Below are 21,966 nucleotides of genomic sequence, written 5' to 3' on the forward strand. Positions count from 1 at the left end.
ACTAACTATGTTGTGGTTTGGTGCAATGTTTCTCTTCTGATAATTATCTGGGCATTATGTAACATGTCTCTCTAACTGAAGTTCATACTGTTCCTGAAAGGGCAGAGACAATGTGCTTGCTAATTCACACAAAAGGCACAGTGGTCTCTTTATTATGCATGGACACAGCTGTAGACAGCAAGCATTGTCAAGGGTGCAGCCTGATCTTGTGTTGATTCATACCCGTGCATAAATGCATAAATTGGGGACAGGGATTACTAAAAAAATAACCCTAACAATAATCTTGCAGTTTCTGGCCTGAACAAACATTCACAAAATGTACCAAAAGACCACAAAGACCAACTAAGAACATTATTAACAGTTATTTAGAATTCTTTTTTTTATCCCCCGAACATTTTCTTACATCTTCTGCTTAAGTATTTTAATTTTATGCGGTCTGGAGTTTGTCCAGATTATATACAGTGGTCCCTAAACATATTTTAATAATCTTGGACACTTAAGTCACTCTTATGTCTGAATTTATTTGCATTAGATGTAAAATATAAAACTAAGGTGCAAAACCTTTTCTCTTAACTAGCATTTTAAGCTATTTTTTTGTGATTACTACTTCCTAACTTGTCCCAATTCATTATTAGAGTGAATGCATGAAGAAGGGAAGGTCGGATTGATCTTAAAGTATCAATACTTCCTGTACTGATGTTGTATAGAGAATAATGATCCTCATTAAAAAAAAAATAAATAAAAAAAAAAGTATTCTATTTTTTAACAAGTAATATTATGATACAATTTAAGGTGCAATATTTAATATATTTACTGTAATAAAGCATAAAAGTATCATAATATTAGGAAACATGTTAAATTGAAATACTGGCTTCTCCGAAAACAATGCTACAGCCAGCATATTCCACTTTGAAATGTCCATTCCGGGCCGGAATTTCTGTTTGTGTTTTGGCCTGTGTGATCACGCCCACTGCCCATTTCCCAATAGTATTTCAACACCCTGGGTTGCCAGACTTAATACACGTTAGCGGGAAAACACAGCATGCTGCAGCCATGGAAGCCAGCAATACATCTAGCTAACATTGACAGTTATAAAAAGCATTCTTGGAAGAACTAACTCGGAAGGACAGGAGGAAGTAGAACGCATTGCGAGCTTTGAGATGTGCTGCGATCTTCCTGTTGTGCAGTTAATGTCACAGCACATTTGAATCCAGTGGGAGAACTACTGGCATTATTACACCAGTGAGGTTTTGTAGGACTAGTGACACGTTAAAAGAATAAAGTCTGTAAACACTCGTTCTCTCCATGTTTATTACTGTATTAAAATGTTGACGGAAAATAACGATTCTCACGAGCCATCAGACTTTCACAAGCTTACAGCGGAAAAACGCTTGAGGAAAAACAACGACAAATGTCCTTCGTCTGTCACAGTAGTACCGAGTTCTTGCCCACAAGTTACCATCCGATTTCAAGGACACATTCGGGTAATTTCCTGCGTTCTCGGTACTTGCGTTCTTAAGGATTGGAATCGAACTTCGGCAGTGGACGATGACGTAGAACGAGTCCACGAGAACGTAAGAACACAAAAGAACGCACACTGAGATTCAGCTGAAGTTACTGTTTACAAACAAATGCTCCGCCCCGCCCATTCCAGGTTCTTCTGGTAGCCCAGAATAGAACTGCTGTATATGGGTGCTTCGCTCAAATTGCGCTGAAACTGCCCAAAAAGTGCTGTTCGTGGGGTTGGAACACCCCGTTTTCAACAGATTACTGGAGAGTGGGGCTTCTTTAAATTTCCACCAGATCGTTGCATCAGGAAAAACTCTGAACTTTACATAAATTATGATAATTCACGGGTCACCGTCACTGTTATCGCATCTGCTCTATTAGATATAATTGACCTGCAGCAGCGGTCGATATTAACTGTTTTATGAAGAAATTGTGTAAACTCTGATTGCGAACTGCTTTTTTTAAATTCCGAAGTGCTGTCACTTTAACAGATATGAGGTCGATGATCTTATCTGATCAAGACCACGATACATGATAGGAGGAACAGATCCCGTCACCACCACCGTGGCGCATGGACTATTGTTTGTGAAAGGATAAGTGAATAAAAATAATGTCATACAGCAAAAATTATGTCTTTGCATTTATTTTGAATTCAGTAAATAATATTTTTCAATCTGAAACAGATGTTATTAAGTTTCTATATCGAATATGATATTGAAGAATATTATTATTGATTGTATGTGGGTTAATAATTTATGCAGTTAAGACACATATTGCATGTCTAGTGGCAGTTTTTATTTTTATCACATTTCTTAGGCTTTAGAAGCGTGTTAAACATGTGAGGATATGTATTCATCAACCTGTTACATGTCTGACATAATCATACAGGCTCATTAAACCAAGTTTAAACTTGTTTTGCTGATATTTCAGAAAAGATCCCACAAAATGTATTTACTGTAAACCATAGATAAGCCATTTATAATAACTTGTATTAACATTAAAATACATTATTACATTCCATAAAGCTTAAAGATTTATAAACTTATTTCCACCATTGAAATCTGCTGCTGGCAAGAACCCGGGAGCGCGGTTTCCTGCGGTGTGACGTCAGAGTAATTTCATCTATTTGAAAGAGGTTATTTTAGATGAATGGAATGTTAATTCGAAATGGGCGGGTTTAAACATTGGTGCGATTCTGCAAGCGTCATTACGGAGTTTTAATTCTCGCAGTTACATGTGTTATTACATTAGAGCTAGAGAAAAGGGCTGCTCTTCGACAGCACAAAGGAGTCGCATAAAAGAAAACAAAAATATAACTTCAGGAAACAGGAGAAAGGCCAAAGACATAAAAGTTTTGGCAGAGAGGAACCCAGCTGTGGTGCCTGTGGTCAAGAATATTTAAGCTCTGGAGTTCTATAAAGTGAATGGAGATCAAAACTCTGAAGCTGAAGAAAACACATAAAGGAAACATGAAAGTAATCCATAATACTCCAGTGGTTTAATCCATGTTTTCAGAAGCGATATGATAGGTGTGGGTGAGAAACAGATCAATATTTAAGTCCTTTTTTTTACTATATATTCTCATCCCTGCCCAGTAGGTGGTGATATGCACGAAGAATGCGAATCACCAAAAATAAAAGAACTCTTATGAGAGAAGAGAGCATTTAGGAGGGCTGTTTGGAAATTTAGTGGTAAAAAAAAACAAAAAAAAGGCCCCAAATATTGATCTGTTTCTAACCCACACCTATTATATTGCTTCAGAAGATATGGATTTAACCACTGGAGTCTTATGGATTACTTTTATGCTGACTTTATATGCTTTTTGGAGCTTAAAATTTCTGGACACCATTCACTTTTGGACATACAGACCTGAAATATTCTACTAAAAATCTTTGTTTTCAGCAGAAGAAAAACATACACATCTGGGATGGCATGAAGGTTAGTAAATGATGAGAGAATTCTCATTTTTGGTGAACTATCCCTTTAACCATATTTGTGAGACAGAAGAGCTTCTGGAGACCCAACAAGAGAAAGAGGAGAGTCTGCACAGATTTCAGGATGCAGTTCGCAAGCGCGTCTCAGCAGGCCCGTCTGTACAAACAGCAGCTGCTGAAATCATGCGAGACAGTAAGAAATGTTTGTTAAAGGGACAGTTCTGTTATTTACTCACACTCACTTCGTTCCAAGTCCCATATGACTTTCTTTCATCCGTGCAACACAAGAGATGTTAGGCACAATGTTAGCCTCAGTCACCATTCACTGCATTTTTCTTTTTTTTTAGACAATGGAAGTGAATGGTGACTGAGGCTGTGATTCTGCCAAACATTTCCTTTTGTGTCCCACAGAAGAAAGAAAGCAAAGGTTTGGAACAACAAGAGGGTGAGTAAATGATGAAAGAATTGTCATTTTTGAGTGAACGATCACTTTAATGAGTGATAGAGGTTGGTTTTATTGCTTGATCATCACCATCAACCATAAGATTGTCTGAGAAGCTGTTTAAATACTATCTTAAAGATATGACTTGCATGCCAGTGCAATGTCCAAATTTGTCCTAACAAATCCTCAAATAGCCACACTCAGAATTTAGCACAGTGATGGCAAACATGCAAACAACATTGTCGCTTTTGTGTGAAGCTATCTTCATTTTTTTTTTTTAGGTGGAATGCGAGGGCAGAGTATTGCAGCAAACCAGCAAAGCAGCCCAACACCTCACATCTAAAAAAAATCTGTTCCCCTCCTGGTCACATGGGGAGCCAGCTATCTGCAGTCCCAACTCTTGCTGTGCCAGTGCTCATTGGATGAAAGCTGTTGCTTCCAATCAACATACTCATCATGTAGAGTGTTTACAGTGTCACAGTATGAATCATTTACATCCACATGGATTATTCTGTGAGCTTGCTCTTAGCTATATCTAGATGTTAAATGTTCATTTCTTGGCATTGTTTCCAGGTCAGTAAAGTCATAAAGCAGTTGTGGCACAGACTAGCTGCCTGTCAAACAGTGCAAGATGGAGATGAATTATCACAGCTACCTGGTGGGATATGGAAAATATCGCCAGCAAGAGATGTGTCATGCATGATGCATTTGACCCTTTTTTTTTCTTGAGACATTAGCCTGTGTTTTACTATTAATATATTTGCATTTTGTTACAAACAGAAACCTGACTCACACATTTCAAGAGATAAGAAGGATCATACTGAAGGTGCAAATGATGGAGGAAAGGAAAATGAGATTGATGTTGAAGTGGAGGATGAGATTCCACTGGCAGGGCAACACGATCAGCCTCTTAATTTATACTGCCAAAGATGCAAAACAGTAACATTTCAGAATGATATGGTGAGACAATGTTCTGTTGTCAAAGTCAACACATTTTCTGCTAATTGTAGTGTTTTCTGTCATGAAGACTCCAGGGCAATTATGTGAATAAGCTACCACTTTGTTGCACTTTGGTCTTTAAAGGGATAGTTCACCCAAAAATAAAAATTCTCTCATCATTTACTCACCCTCATGCCATCCCAGATGTGTATCACTTTCACTTTTTTAAGAATATATCAGCTCTGTTGGTCCATTCAATGTAACTGAATGGTGACCAAACTTTGAAGCACTAAAAAGCATATAAAGGCAGCATGAAAGTAATCCATATGACTCCAGTGGTTTACTCCATGTCTTCAGAAGTGCTATAATAGATGTTGGTGAGATCCAGATCAATATTTATGTCCTTTTTTGCTATCAGTCTCCTCTTTCACATTCTTCTTCTTTTTGTTTTCAGCGATTCACATTCTTTGTGCATATTGCCACATACTGGGCAGGGAGGAGAATTTACAGTAAAAAAAATGACTTCAATATTGACCTGTTTCTCACCCACACCTATAATATTGCTTCTGAATATATGGATTTAACCACTGGAGTCATATGGAATAATTTTATGCTGCCTTTATGTGCTTTTTTCAAAGTTCTGGCCACCATTCACTTGTATTAAATGGACCTACAGAGCTGAGATTTTCTTCTAAAAATTTAATTTGTGTTCAGTAGAAGAAAGAAAGCCATACACATCTGGGATGGCATGAGGGTGAGTAAATGGTGAGAGAATTTGTCGAGTGAACTATTCCTTTAATTAATTTCAGATTTATCTGCCTTTAATGGTCTTGTAAAAAAAACATTTTGTTGCTCAAATGACCCCTTCCCATTTAAGTGGGCAGTTTTTGGCTAGAATATGCTATAATGTGGACTAGACGTTATGCAAACAGTAAAAAAATGTCTTGCTCTGCACGCCTACATTAACTTCAACTTTGGTTCGCCATCTGTACCTTCTGAATCAGTTTTTTACACAATATGATAATATTATACAATACTGCCTTTGATGCTCATGTACTGTATATGTGTTGGTATGACTTAAGGAGTATGAGCCACATCTCACTGGTTCCTATACAGACTACAGAGCTTCCCAAGTGCTGTGGCCTTATGAAAATCAGGAGAAGCTAAAGAGGCAGGTAGGGAATCAAACCTCATTAAGTGGTGTCTTCTCTTAAACATTTTATTAGGTAATCAGTTGCATATTTTATTTTATTATTAGAGACATGCAAAATTATTTGAAAGAAGACACAAATATGTTGTGATGAGATGCTGATAAATGTTGTCATCGATATCTTTACAACTTTGTAAGAACAGTATGCAACTAAAAAGCATAACTGATTAATATTTCTATATTTATTTGTTTAGTATTGGTTTATGTGGAATATTTAAAAAAACAAAAAAAACAAAAAAAAAAAACAGCATTGTTTTACTAACTGCATTGTTTCAGAGGCAGTCTCAGTTCCTCATGCATTGTCGTCTCTTCATGGACATCGAAAGAGAGCAAGTGAAGGAGCACCAAAGACACAGGAAACATCTGAAGTGAACTGCTAGGTTGAACTTCACCACAAACATGTTCACGAGACTCCCTTATCTACCATTTAGGAAATGTATATGTTCCTAAAGTGATTGCTACTAAAAAGTCTCAAGGCTATCTATTTTCATCCCTTTCCGCATGATTGTTGCGCACTTCTCTTTTGTTTTCTCTTCTGTACTAGTCAGGCTATGATGCATAGAAATGTACATGACTGACTAGTTACTGTAAAATGACTGGGTACTGAAATGCACTACCAGTCAAAGTTTCAACACTATTTTGCACATTTAAGAATAATAGTAAAGTCATCAAAACTATCAAATTACACAAATGGAAGTGTGGGAATTATGTAGCGACCGAAAATGGTATACAAACCTTGATGTAAATAGCATTTAAGCACAAGCCTTTAGATCAAAAGGTTTTTTTAAGATCATGAGAAACATAAATTCAGTCACGTGTTTACAAACTTTTGACTAGTAGTGTACAACTAAGATTGTAAAGGACTTCTTAGAGGAATAGTTCACCCAGAAATTAAAAATATCTAATTAGTTACTCACTCCCATGCTGTCCCAGCTGTGTATGACTTTCTTTCTTCTGCAGAACTAAATTTTAGAAGTTTTTTTAAGTACAGTCCATTCAGAAAGTATTCAGACCCTTTTATTTTTTTCACATTTTATGTTGCAGCCTAAAGCTAAAATGATTTAAATTATTTTTTTTTCTTCACATCAATCTACACTCCATACCCCATAATGACAAAGAAAAAATCAGATTTTTGATAACTTTGCAAATTTATTGGGGCCTGGGTAGCTCACTGGTAAAAGACGCTGGCTACCACCCTGGAGTTCGCTATTGGCCCGGTTGCTAGGGAGGGTAGAGTCACATGGGGTAACCACCTCGTGGTTGCTGTAATGTGGTTCGTTCTTGGTGGGGCGCGTGGTGAGTTGAGCGCGGATGCCGTGGTGGATGGCGTGAAGCCTCCACACGCGCTATGTCTCCGTGGCAACGCGCTCAACAAGCCACATGATAAAATGCGCGGGTTGATGGTCTCAGACGCGGAGGCAACTGGGATTCATCCTCCACCACCCGGATTGAGGCGAATCACTATGCAACCACGAGGACTTAAAAAGCGCACTGGGAATTGGGCATTCCAAATTGGGTGTAAAAGGGGAAAAAAAACCAAAAAAATAAAAATAAACTTTGGAAATTTATTAAAAAAGAAAAAACTGAAATATCACATTGACATAAGAATTCAGACCCTTAACTTAGTTGAAGCACTTTAGGCAGCGATTACAGCCTCAAGTCAAGCTTTGCACACCTGGATTTGGGGATTTTCTGCCATTGTTCTCTGCAGATCCTCTCAAGCTCTGTCAGGTTGGATGGGGACCATTGGTGGACAGCCATTTTCAGGTCTCCCCAGAGATGTTTGATTGGGTTCAAGTCCGGGCTCTGGCTGGGCCACTCAAGGACATTCACAGAGTTGTGCCTAAGCCACTCTTGCATTGTCTTGGTTGTGAGCTTAGGGTTATTGTCCTGTTGGAAGGTGAATCTTCGGCCCAGTCTGAGGTCCTGAGCGCTCTGGACCAGGTTTTCATTAAGAATATATCTGTATTTTGCTGTGTTCAGCTTTTCTTCAACCCTGACCAGTCCCCCTGAAAAACACCCCCACAGCATGATGCTAGCACCACCATGCTTCACCGTTGGGATGGTATTGCGCAGGTGATGAACGGTACCTGGTTTCCTCCAGACATGATGCTTGGAATTGAGGCCAAACAGTTCAATCTTCGTTTCATCAGACAACAGAATCTTGTTTCTCACAATCTGAGAGTCCTTAAGGTGCTTCTTTGCAAATTCCAAGTGGGCTTTCATGTGTCTTGCTCTGAGGAGAGGCTTCCGGCTGGCCACTCTGCCATACAGCCCAGATCGGTGGAGTGTTGTAGTGATGGTTGTCCTTCTGCAAGTTTCTACATGATCTCTGAAGCTTAACCAGAGTGACCATCGGGTTCGTTGTCACCTCTCTTACCAAGGCCTTTCTCCGCCGATTGCTCAGTTTGGCCGGGGCCAGCTCTAGTTAGAGTCCTGGTTGTTCCAAACTTCTTCCATTTAAGAATTATGGAGGCCACTGTGCTCTTGGGAACCTTCAATGCAGCCAAAAAATTTAGTAGCCTTCCCCAGATCTGTACCTCGACACAATCCTGTCTCTGAGCTCTGCAGGCAGTTCCTTTGACCTCATGACTTGGTATTTGCTCTGATATGCATTTTCAGCTGTGAGACCTTATATAGACAGGCGTGTGCCTTTCCAAATCATGTCCAATCAATTGAATTTGCCATAGGTGGACTCCAATCAAAGTGTAGAAACATCTCAAAGATGATCCAGAGATATGGGATGCACCTGAGCTAAATTTCAAGTGTCATAGCAAAGGGTCTGAATACTTATGTCAATGTGATATTTCAGTTTTTTCTTTTTAATAAATTTGCAGTTTTCAAAAGTTATCAAAAATCTGTTTTTTGCTTTGTCATTATGGGGTATAAATTGTGACCGATGTTGAAAAAATAATAATTTAAAGCATTTTAGCTTAAGGCTGCAACATAACAAAATGTGAAAAAATGAAGGGGTCTGAATTCTTTCTGAATGCACTGTATATCTCAGCTCTGTAGGTTTATACAATGCAACTGAATGGTGACCTGAACTTTGAAGGTCCAAAAATCACATAAAGGCAGCATAAAAGTAATCCATACGACTCTAGTGGTTAATCCTTGTCTTCAGAAGTGATACAAGTGATATAAGTTTTGGGTGAGAACAGACCAAAATATAACTCTTTTTTTTTTCACTATAAATCTTGACATCTTCAGTCTCCTTGGCGATCATGTCTCGATTACACTTCCTAGTGCCATCTAGCACTCTGCACATGCGTCAAGCAGTAAGAAGTGTAATTGAACTTGAAATCATGATTATGCCAAGAGACTGCAATGGCAAGATGTACAGTGAAAAAGGAGTTACATTTTGGTCTGTTTTCACACAAAACCGATAAGATTGCTTCAGAAGACATGGATGAAAACACTGGAGTTTTATGGATTACTTTTATGCTGCCTTTATGTGCTTTTTGGTGCTTCAAAGTTTTGGTCACCATTTACTTGCATTGTATGGACCTACAGAGCTGTGATATTCTTCTAAATATCTTCATTTGTGTTCTGCAGAAGAAAGAAAGTCATTCACATCTGGGATGGCATGAGGCTGAGTAAATGATGAGAGAATTTTCAAGTAATGGGTGAACTATTCCTTTAAGTGTGTCCACATTTTTGGCTGGTAGTGTACAACTGAGACTGTGAAGGACTTCTTAATGTTGAGCTTTACATACTGCCATCTTCGCTTAGAATTTTTTGCTGTGTGTAGGATTAAGAATGAAAAAGAACAACTCAGGAAAGGAGAGGAGATAAAGATGGAGAGGCAGCGACAGCAGGAGGAAGAAAAAGGAGGTGGCTGGGAGGGAGTATTTGATTTTATAGTGATTGAGACAGGATGAGGAGGAGGCAGCAGAGGAGGTAGAGAAAAGACAAAGAATAAAGAGAATCAAAGAGACTAAAAGGTACGGTCTATACTTTCAGTACACAGTATGTGAGATCTTTCTATGTGTATGTTCATCATAGCATTTGGCTAAATATTCTAACTGTAAACACAGCAAAAAAATAAATAAAATAAAAAATAAAAAAAATTCATCCCAGATTGTGAACATCATGATTATCTTAAAATGCTATGATGGCTTGTGCTGTAATGTTTTTTGACAGGCACATTGAGGCCACGCAGGCTCTAATAAAAGGGAAATTGGAGAAGGATAAAATAGAGCTTTGTTGCTGTGGAGACACTTTCTGGGATTCCCATCCTGATACCTGTGCCAACAACTGCATCGTCTACAACAATCCAAAAGGTGAATTGCTTGCACGTTGTAAGGGATAATGTACAGTCAGCCGGTTGTTATTGGAAAAAAAAACCTGACTGGGTGATCAGGGCAGAGGGGTCTCATTTCACCATGAAGGGATTTATTTTGCGAAAACAACTGGCTGACTGTACATTATCCCTTACAACATGAGTAATATTCGGCTGGTCATATGATCTCAGCATGGCGGCATTTGTAGAATACAGCAGGTTTTTCTCTAGGAGTCTTCATCTCATGTGAGGGTACATCATTTCAAACATAATTATTTCTGTTTAAATAAATTGACCCACAGGTCAATTTACAGGGCTACTAACCAAATTAATAAATAAATGGACATAAATTATTGATTTGATTATTACGTGAGTAGAAACGCTGAACATCTGAAGCTGAATTTTGTTGCCGTGTTTTTATTTTTATTTTTTAAAGACTGTATGATTCCTCATTATCCAGCTTATTACAAGACTACTTGCCAATAAATAAATAAATGGGCAAGAAACATTGGTTTGAGTTGAAATTATTTTATTAGATGACTTGTAGAGATTGCACCGTGATCCGAGAAGCAGGAAAGATGGCTCGCAATACCCGGATATGCGGTCTGATATGTGGATGTGCGGTTGTTACGCTAGATGGCGCCATTGACCAATCAGAATCGAGTATCCCAGCGATCCATGTAATAAATCTAAATAATCTTCTGGAACTGAGCGCTTTCAACTGTGGAATAAATTCATCATGGCTGACTATGAATATCTGATTTCTACAGTGGCAACGAGATGCTTTATACTTTAAGTCACAAGTGCAAAGTCAGTGGGCATGGCCATAAAGTTTTTGTATTTTTGTGCAAGAATGCACTAAGTCTAGGCACAAGTGGATTTGGCGAAAGTACGTGTGCAAAGCGCTAATGGGCTGGGTCAAGTGAAATTTACTTCTGAGGTTCTTTTCCAGTAATTACTCTGTCTGCATCCTATTATACAGTCCATTACATGTCAAGCACCAGCAATATAAAACAAAGACAGCACATTCATAAGAATTTGGTAGTGTAAATGGACTGTATGCACTGAATTAGAAGAATAGAAATATGGACTTTTGTGTTCTTTTGTGCATTAACTACATCCATGTCGAATGTCAGGCTCCTTTTATACACATAGAAAATTTGATTCTCAACAGGATATGGACCTTTTGCAGTTAAAAACATAAAAATCGCTCTTCGACGACAGGTGGAAAATTACAAATACAAATTATATATATCATAAATACAACTGTAAATATAAACATAATCCCATACACTGCTGCTGCTTGCGAATAAACAATTAAAGTAATATAACGTTTCGGTCATGCGACCTACATCAGTTATATAGGGTCACATGACCGAACGTTGTATTAATTAAATTGTTTATTCGCAAGCAGCAGCAGTGTGCAGGATTATGTTTCTTGTTGATTTACCTCTGTATATTTTTCCTACGCACCTGCTTTTATAATTTATCAGTGGTTTCTTCTTCTTTTTAAATATAAACATTATTCAAATAATTGAAAAATAAACCAGAACCTATAGATAGCACAAATCTAATACATTTTTGTTTCATAAAACTGCTGAAACTGTGATTGTCATAATTTGATGTTTCTCTATATTTTCAGAGTTTGGACATGAACTTTATTACCACCTGCTGGTGGAATCTCCAAACTCCAAATGTAGGAACTGAATTTAGACTTTGCCCTGAAAACAGATGTGGTTTTCAAACGTCTTAGCACAATGACCTATTTCTCAGGAAAATAGCAAATTGCGCTTTGCGCCATGTCATTAACATACAATACTCCCACAGTTTGTGCACATGCACCCACAATAGCGCAGACACTCCCACCTACACCCACCTTGCGCTGGCATGAAAATTGCACTCAGAATAAGTGCTCTCATGAAAATTTAATATTACGCTGCATTTTGCGCACTCAAGAAAATAGAGCCCAGCGATTTCAATTTCTGTGGTATTGCACTTGGTTGCCCCACCTACAGTAAAATCTCATTGGTCCAACATCCTTCTCCCCATTACTGTAAACTAAAATATTTCAAATATTTTCTGATTGCCTTTGATTTGTGTTGCGTTGCGCAGCATTTTCGCTTTCAATGCGAACCTGCAAATTTCTTGAGCTGGCACCTTGTTACGTTGCGCCTGTTTAGTCACAGTAGCATGACTTGACAATCAGCATGTGTGGGGCCTCTTTTGTTTTTCCACCTTTCATAGAAATAGACTTACTTTTTTAACAATGACAACCAGTTATTAAATCATTCTGAATAATTCCATATATATATATATATATATATATGTAATCTAATTTTTTATTGTTTTTCATTTTTTTCTGGCAGCGTATGCTCAGGCTCTGCAGTCTGTCTTGCTAAGCTGTAATGTGAAGGAAGGGGATCTTGGACAGTATGCATCCACCTGGAAAGCCACCTCTACGGATGGCCATTTTCAAAGGAAATGATTACTTGTCATCTCCTTTGAGTCATTACTATTAAATATTGAACATGTTTTAAAACTGGAAAGCTGCAGGTGTTATGTAGCAATAACTTACTGTTATAAACTGAATGATTTGTCTGCATTTATTTTTTGTGTGAATATATGTGGCATCACCACTGTAACTCGCACGGTAACTTTTATACACTTCATTGACCATTATCCAAGTGAAGAACAGTACACCTGATCAATCATTTTATTACTTAATGGAGAAGTCAATGACTGTCAATTAAATAACACGTTTTGTCTTTGAGTGTCTGTGGAATTTGTTTCCATTCCAGACATTGTACTATTTTCCATTCAAAAGATAATTTTAGTTTGAAATATAAAATGAAAACTCATGAGTTAAGAGGACTTGCACTATATTAGCACTTACACATTTGACATTAAAAAAGTTATATATTTGTAATTTATTTGTTTTTTGAGCAATGTACTAATGGTGAATTCAACATTTATATATATACAGTATGTACTGTGTGTGTGTGTATATATATATATATATATATATATATATATATATATATATATATATATATACACACTGGTGGCCAAAAGTTTGGAATAATGTACAGATTTTGCTGTTTCAGAAGGAAATTGGTACATTATTTCACCAAAGTGGCATTCAACTGATCACAAAGTATAGTCAGGACATTACTGATGTAAAAAACAGCATCATCACTATTAGAAAAAAAGTCATTTTTGATCAAATCTAGCAGCCATCACTCCAACACCTTATCCTTGAGTATTCATGCTAAATTGCTAATTTGGTACTAGAAAATCACTTGTCATTATATCAAACACAGTTGAAAGCTATTTGGTTCATTAAATGAAGCTTAACATTGTCTTTGTGTTTGTTTTTGAGTTGCCACAGTATACAACAGACTGGCATGTCTTAATGTCAATATTAGGCCAAAAATGGCAAAAAAAGAAACAGCTTTCTCTAGAAACTCATCAGTCAATCATTGTTTTGAGGAATGAAGGCTTTACAATGCTTGAAATTGCCAAAAAACTGAAGATTTCATACAAAGGTGTACACTACAGTCTTCAAAGACAAAGGACAACTGGCTCTAACAAGGACAGGAAGAGATGTGGAAGGCCAGAAGTACAACTAAACAAGAGGATAAGTACATCAGAGTCTCTAGTTTGAGAAATAGACACCTCACACGTCCTCAGCTGACAGCTTCATTGAATTCTACCCGCTCAACACCAGTTTCATGTACAACAGTACAGAGAAGACTCAGGGGTGCAGGCCTTATGGGAAGAATTGCAAAGAAAAAGCCACTTTTGAAACAGAAAAACAAAAAGAAATGTTTAGAGTGGGCAAAGATAATTGGAAAAGAGTGTTATGGATCTTAACCCCATTGAGCTTTTGTGGGATCAGCTAGACTGTAAGGTGAGTGAGAAGTGCCCGACAAGACAGCCACATCTATGGCAAGTGCTACAGGAGGTGTGGGGTGAAATGTCACCTCAGTATCTGGACAAACTGACAGCTAGAATAACAAGGATCTGCAAAGCTGTCACTGCTGCATGTGGAGGATTTTTTGATGAGAACACTCTGAAGTAGTTTAAGAAGTTCTGAACATTTTTTTCAAATTGTAATAGTAATTTTTCACATTATTAATGTCCTGACTATACATCGTGATCAGTTGAATGCCACTTTGATGAATAAAAGTACCAATTTCTTTCCATAAGAGCAAAATCTGTACATTATTCCAAACTTTTGGCCGCCAGTATGTGTGTGTGTGTGTGTGTGTGTGTGTGTGTATATATATATATATATATACTACCAGTCAAAAGTTTTTCAAAATGTTTCTCATGATCTTAAAAATCTTTTGATCTGAAGGCGTATGCTTAAATGTTTGAAATTAGTTTTGTAGACAAAAATATAACTGTGCCACCATATTAATTTATTTCATTATAAAACTAAAATTTAATAAACAAAAATAAAAACAAAGTTTTTGAAATTGATGGCTTGGACCAAATAATAAAGAAAAGCAGCCAATAAGTGCCCAACATATAGATGGGAACTCCTTCAATACTGTTTAAAAAGCATCCCAGGGTGATACCTCAAGAAGTTGGTTGAGAAAATGTCAAGAGTACATGTCTGCAAATTCTAGGCAAAGGGTGACTACAGGTGCATCTCAATAAATTAGAATGTCGTGGAAAAGTTCATTTATTTCAGTAATTCAACTCAAATTGTGAAACTTGTGTATTAAATAAATTCAATGCACACAGACTGAAGTAGTTTAAGTCTTTGGTTCTTTTAATTGTGATGATTTTGGCTCACATTTAACAAAAACCCACCAATTCACTATCTCAAAAAATTAGAATATGGTGACATGCCAATCATTTAATCAACTCAAAACACCTGCAAAGGTTTCCTGAGCCTTCAAAAAGGTCTCTCAGTTTGGTTCACTAGGCTACACAATCATGGTGCTGACTGCTGATCTGACAGTTGTCCAGAAGACAATCATTGACACCCTTCACAAGGAGGGTAAGCCACAAACATTCATTGCCAAAGAAGCTGGCTGTTCACAGAGTGCTGTATCCAAGCATGTTAACAGAAAGTTGAGTGGAAGGAAAAAGTGTGGAAGAAAAAGATGCACAACCAACCGAGAGAACCGCAGCCTTATGAGGATTGTCAAGCAAAATCGATTCAAGAATTTGGGTGAACTTCACAAGGAATGGACTGAGGCTGGGGTCAAGGCATCAAGAGCCACCACACACAGACATGTCAAGGAATTTGGCTACAGTTGTCGTATTCCTCTTGTTATGCCACTCCTGGCGTCTTACCTGGGCTAAGGAGAAGAAGAACTGGACTGTTGCCCAGTGGTCCAAAGTCCTCTTTTCAGATGAGAGCAAGTTTTGTATTTCATTTGGAAACCAAGGTCCTAGAGTCTGGAGGAAGGGTGGAGAAGCTCATAGCCCAAGTTGCTTGAAGTCCAGTGTTAAGTTTCCACAGTCTGTGATGATTTGGGGTGCAGTGTCATCTGCTGGTGTTGGTCCATTGTGTTTTTTGAAAACCAAAGTCACTGCACCCGTTTACCAAGAAATTTTGGAGCACTTCATGCTTCCTTCTGCTGACCAGCTTTTTAAAGATGCTGATTTCATTTTCCAGCAGGATTTGGCACCTGCCCACACTGCCAAAAGCACCAAAAGTTGGTTAAATGACCATGGTGTTGGTGTGCTTGACTGGCCAGCAAACTCACCAGACCTGAACCCCATAGAGAATCTATGGGGTATTGTCAAGAGGAAAATGAGAAACAAGAGACCAAAAAATGCAGATGAGCTGAAGGCCACTGTCAAAGAAACCTGGGCTTCCACACCACCTCAGCAGTGCCACAAACTGATCACCTCCATGCCACGCCGAATTGAGGCAGTAATTAAAGCAAAAGGAGCCCCTACCAAGTATTGAGTACATATACAGTAAATGAACATACTTTCCAGAAGGCCAACAATTCACTAAAAATGTTTTTTTTATTGGTCTTATGATGTATTCTAATTTTTTGAGATAGTGAATTGGTGGGTTTTTGTTAAATGTGAGCCAAAATCATCACAATTAAAAGAACCAAAGACTTAAACTACTTCAGTCTGTGTGCATTGAATTTATTTAATACACGAGTTTTACAATTTGAGTTGAATTACTGAAATAAATGAACTTTTCCATGACATTCTAATTTATTGAGATGCACCTGTACTTTGAAGATGCTAAAATATAACAGAGTTTTGATTTATTTTGGATTTTGTTTAGACACAACATAATTCCCATAGTTCCATTTATGTTATTCCATAGTTTTGATGAATTTACTATTATTCTAAATGTGAAATAAAAAATTATAATAAAGAATGAGTGTTTAAAAACTATTGACCGGTAGTGTGTGTGTGTATATATATATATATATATATATATATATATAGAAAACATGTAAAATACTGTATGTTTCAAATAGCACACTACTAATATTCTGCTCTATATTCTACCTGCTGCAGAAATAGAAATAGCAGTATGGCAGCATGCGATTCGGAACATAGCAAATTGCATAAGGAACTATATTACTTGGTGGAATAATGGTTTATTCTGATAATTAGTAACAATAAATGTATGTGTGTATTGAACATTGGTGTCTTTTGTCAAATTGCTGTTGCAGACAACAAGCAATAATCCACTTGAGGGTTGTGTGTTACAGTGATTTTTCCACAGTTACGGGGTTACCTGTCAGTTACCTGTATGAAAATAGCTGCAGATAAAACCTTCAGAATTAAGGGAAATTGTTTTCTCAAAACAATTCATACAAAATTATTTAGGGGGGGCCTGGGTAGCTCAGTGGTAAAAGATGCTGGCTACCACCCCTGGAGTTCGCTAGTTCGCTAGTTCCAATCCAGGGTGTGCTGAGTGACTCCAGCCAGGTCTCCTAAGCAACCAAATTGGCCCGGTTGCTAGGGAGGGTAGAGTCACATGGGGTAACCTCCTCGTAATCGCTATAATGTGGTTCGCTCTTGGTGGGGCGCGTGGTGAGTTGAGCGTGGATGCCGTGGTGGATAGCGTGAAGCCTCCACACGCACTATGTCTCCGTGGCAATGCTCTCAACAAGCCACGTGATAAGATGCGCGGATTGACGGTCTCAGACGCGGAGGCAACTGGGATTCGTCCTCCGCCACCCGGATTGAGGTGAATCACTACGCGACCACAAGGACTTAAAAAGCGCACTGGGAATTGGGCATTCCAAATTGGGTGAAAAAGGGGAAAAATAAAAAACCAAAAAAAATGTATATAGAGGATATATATATATATATATATATATATATATATATATATATATATATATATATATACTGTATATGGGAGCAGATCCAGTCTGTCAAGAGAGACAAGACCTCCATGTAGTCTGAATGGACCTGGCAAATGCCCATGGATCGATTCGATTCCAGCCCATCAGCTATGCACTGGAGTTTTTCCATGAACCAGAGGTTAAGAGCTTGGTAGGTAGGTACTATGGGGGACCTGAAAATATGTAATGCAACACCATGGTTGGGAGGGTTACTTTTGAAATGTATTCCACTACAGATTACAGAATACATGCTGTAAAATTTAATTTGTAACGTATTCTGTTAGATTACTCAAGGTCAGTAACGTATTCTAAATACTTTGGATTACTTCTTCAGCACTGGTAGATTTTTTCACTTGTTTTGACTATAAAAACTCTGCCAGTACAGTAGGACAAAATACACATGTTAAAAATACATTCTCTGAAAAACCTAAATATCTCATGCAGTGTTGTTTCAAAAACAAGATAAATCAAACTGATCTTGTTTTAAGGATTTTTTGATATTTTTACAGGAAAACAATAAAAAATGTTTTTATCAAGAATACAATTTTTGCCCTAATATCAAAGGTCTTACTAGAAAAAAGAAATCATGATCCAACGTGAATTTTCTTGATAAAAAATATGATCATGCCTGGTAACATGTGCATGTAAAATGGCTAGAAATAGCATTTTATCTTAGAGTAAAGCTGACAATTTACACAAGGTTTATTTCTATGTCTTCTGCTCCAAAGTTACTTCAAACGTACTTCCCTGTCTGCTCGTATGAATGTAACACATCATAAGAAAGTGTTTCACTGCTGTTCAAATGCACTTTGGATCGCATCATTTATATGTATAAATGTTTTCCATCTGAAAGGACTAAATATTAAATGAAACAAATGACAATAAAATGCAAAGTAATCTCTTCAGTAATCAAAATACTTTTTGAATGTAACTGTATTCTAAATACCAATTATTTAAATTGTAACTGTAGTGGAATATAGAATATATAGAAACTGTGTAGTTTTGTATTTTAAATATGTATTCCCGTTACATGTATTCCGTAACTCCCCAACCCTGTGCAACACAGGAGTACACAAGTGGTTGGCAGCATCTGGAATAAGGAATTGCGATGGGCTGTTCAATCTCTCCCATCCTGTTCACAGCTCCATTCGAGATCATCCTAATTAGCGCCAGACAGATGGCCTAAGGAATCTGTGCACAATCTGGAGTAAGATGGATGATGTCACAAGTATCCTTTAGACTGCTGTATGTACAAACAGACTCTTAAAATGGCCAGAAGAGCTTTTGGCATGGGCCAGGATGAAGATCAAGTCAGCAAAGTCACCTGGAAGGCAGAGGAGGTTGTAAACAGGGTGGTTTCAAGACTGAAGCAACAAGAGATTGTTGGATGAACCCAATCAGGAAGAGCAGGCTTTGGATGGGGGATGGCTCAAAAACTGTGGTCAGCAGCCTCTAAAAAACAAAAGAAAATGATGGTAGTGACAGAAGTATTTAGGATGGAAGAGGAAGGGTATATGATTCGAGCAGTCAGGACAGTATGGCACAGTATGGGACAGTATGGGAAGGTGGACAGTATGGGAAGGTGCATCTAATAGAGTTTTAGGATGGGCTGACCTGTGGAAGATACCCAAGGCCAGGCTAAGTTTTCTGATAAGATCTACATGACACTCTTCCAAGCCACTGGAAATTTGTCTCTGTGGTATGATAAAGTGGAGAGTTGTCCCCTCTGCGAGGCCCCAAGTGTAAATCTGCAGCACATGTTGGCTGGGTGCAAGACCGCCTTGGCACAAGGATGCTACAGGTGACAGCATGATCAGGTTCTGCAAAATAAAGGCAAATAAAGGCCATCCTGCTCCTCAGAGGAAGTACATTGAGTCTGTTAAAAAGGGAGGTGCCACACAAGGCACGACATGGAAGGAGGAAAGGTCAATCCTGGCATATGGAAGTGATTGGTCAATGGTGGTCGAGCTTAACCAGCAGCTAAAATTTCCTTCTGAGATCGCCATTACCTCCTTTAAGCCGGACATAGTGTTATGGTCGGCATCAGCTAGGAAAGTCATAATGATTGAACTTACTGTCCAATGGGAAGAGGGACTGGAGGCAACCTATGAGAGGTAATAGCTAAAATATGCTGATCTGGCCACCGAGTGCAGGGGAATTGGATGGAGGGCTGCCACTTACCCTGTGGAGGTCAGGTGTCGAGAAAGACATTGGTATGTTTTGATCAGTGTTGAAGAAATCTCAAGGAAATGGCAGAGGAAGCAGAAAAAGGTAGCTTCTGGCTATGGTTAAGAAGGAAAGATGAAAAGTGGGTGTAAAATTAGGAATAGGGAACAATTGTGATATGTGGTGAGGTAGTATGTGGAAGAGGAAAAGGGGTGGGGAGGAATTATTTACGCTGACCCACTCGGTCCTTATCCGGGGGTTTCTGGAGATGGATATGGACCCTGGTTGCATGGTTTGTCTCGACGAGAAAGGAGGAATGTGTTGATGGAAAAGCATGAATGAGAGGCAATCGAAAGGATCCAGTGTCCAGCTGCAGAGGGTGGCAGGAAGACGTCCCTGACATTTGCCCCAACACCAGGAGATCTTCTGGTTCATTTTATGCTTATTTACTGTGTAAGTTAAAAGGTATTTCATATGCCTTCCCGTACAGAAATCTGATATCCTGTATGACAATTAACATCTATAATATTCATTTTTGGGGGGTATATATGTACATAGCCTATACAAATTTGATGATAATAAATTGATTTATGGAAACTACTGTATGTTACACATAGAACAACAGCCATTTTTAGTATTTTGTTATTATGTTGTTGCATTTATAAGCAAAATATGTGACTTTTTATATTATATAATTATATGCAGACCTACTTTTTCATATCATCTGTTGTGAAAATTCAGATTTCAGATTTGTATGGGTTTAACCTGAAAGCTATTTAAATGTCAACTGGAACTAAAATAGGAATTTATATTGGACTTGTAAAAAAAAAAATAAAACGAACGAACGAATGGACGAACGCTGAGATGGCACTCTGCCTCCTCATTTCAAAAGTCCACCACACTCCACTGACATTAACATAAATTGCAGTTCCTTTTAACTTTACATTTTTAAGTGATTTTATTTGTTTTTGCTTTTTCCCTAAAGGTTTACATGTTATTATAACTAATTTATACAATTTATGAAACTCGTTTCAAAAGAGCCCATTTTTTGCTTGTGTATAAGGCACTTTTCCAGTAAAATAATTAACTGTACCATGTTTTGTTCTTTACATTCCAAAATATCATCTTTAAAATATAATGCACTGATTATTATCCCACATCCCAATTTTCTCTCAGATATACACTGGCAGCCAAAAGTTTGGAATAATGTACAGATTTTGTTCTTATGGAAAGAAATTGGTACTTTTATTCCCCAAAGTGGCATTCAACTGATCACGATGTATAGTCAGGACATTAATAATGTGAAAAATTACTATTACAGTTTGAAAAAATGTTCAGAACTTCTTAAACTACAAAAGAGTGTTCTCATCAAAAAATCCTCCACATGCAGCAGTGACAGCTTTGCAGATCCTTGTTATTCTAGCTGTCAGTTTGTCCAGATACTGAGGTGACATTTCACCCCACGCTTCCTGTAGTACTTGCCATAGATGTGGCTGTCTTGTCGGGCACTTCTCACGCACCATACAGTCTAGCTGATCCCACAAAAGCTCAATGGGGTTAAGATCCATAACACTCTTTTCCAATTATCTGTTGTCCAATGTCTGTGTTTCTTTGCCCTCTCTAACCTTTTCTTTTTGTTTTTCTGTTTCAAAAGTGGCTTTTTCTTTGCAATTCTTCCCATAAGGCCTGCACCCCCGAGTCTTCTCTTTACTGTTGTACATGAAACTGGTGTTGAGCGGGTAGAATTCAATGAATCTGTCAGCTGAGGACATGTGAGGCGTCTATTTCTCAAACTAGAGACTCTGATGTACTTATCCTCTTGTTTAGTTGTACAACTGGGCCTTCCACATCTCTTTCTGTCCTTGTTAGAGCCAGTTGTCCTTTGTCTTTGAAGACTGTAGTGTACACCTTTGTATGAAATCTTCAGTTTTTTTGGCAATTTCAAGCATTGTATAGCCGTCATTCCTCAAAACAATGATTGACTGACGAGTTTCTAGACAAAGCTGTTTTTTGTTTTGTTTTTGTTTTTGTTTTTTTGGCCATTTTTGACCTAATATTGACCTTAAGACATGCCAGTCTGTTGTATACTGTGGCAACTCAAAAACAAACACAAAGACAATGTTAAGCTTCATTTAATG

This window comes from Myxocyprinus asiaticus, chromosome 4 (assembly GCF_019703515.2).
Source record: "Myxocyprinus asiaticus isolate MX2 ecotype Aquarium Trade chromosome 4, UBuf_Myxa_2, whole genome shotgun sequence".
NCBI classification, from domain to species: Eukaryota; Metazoa; Chordata; class Actinopteri; order Cypriniformes; family Catostomidae; genus Myxocyprinus; species Myxocyprinus asiaticus.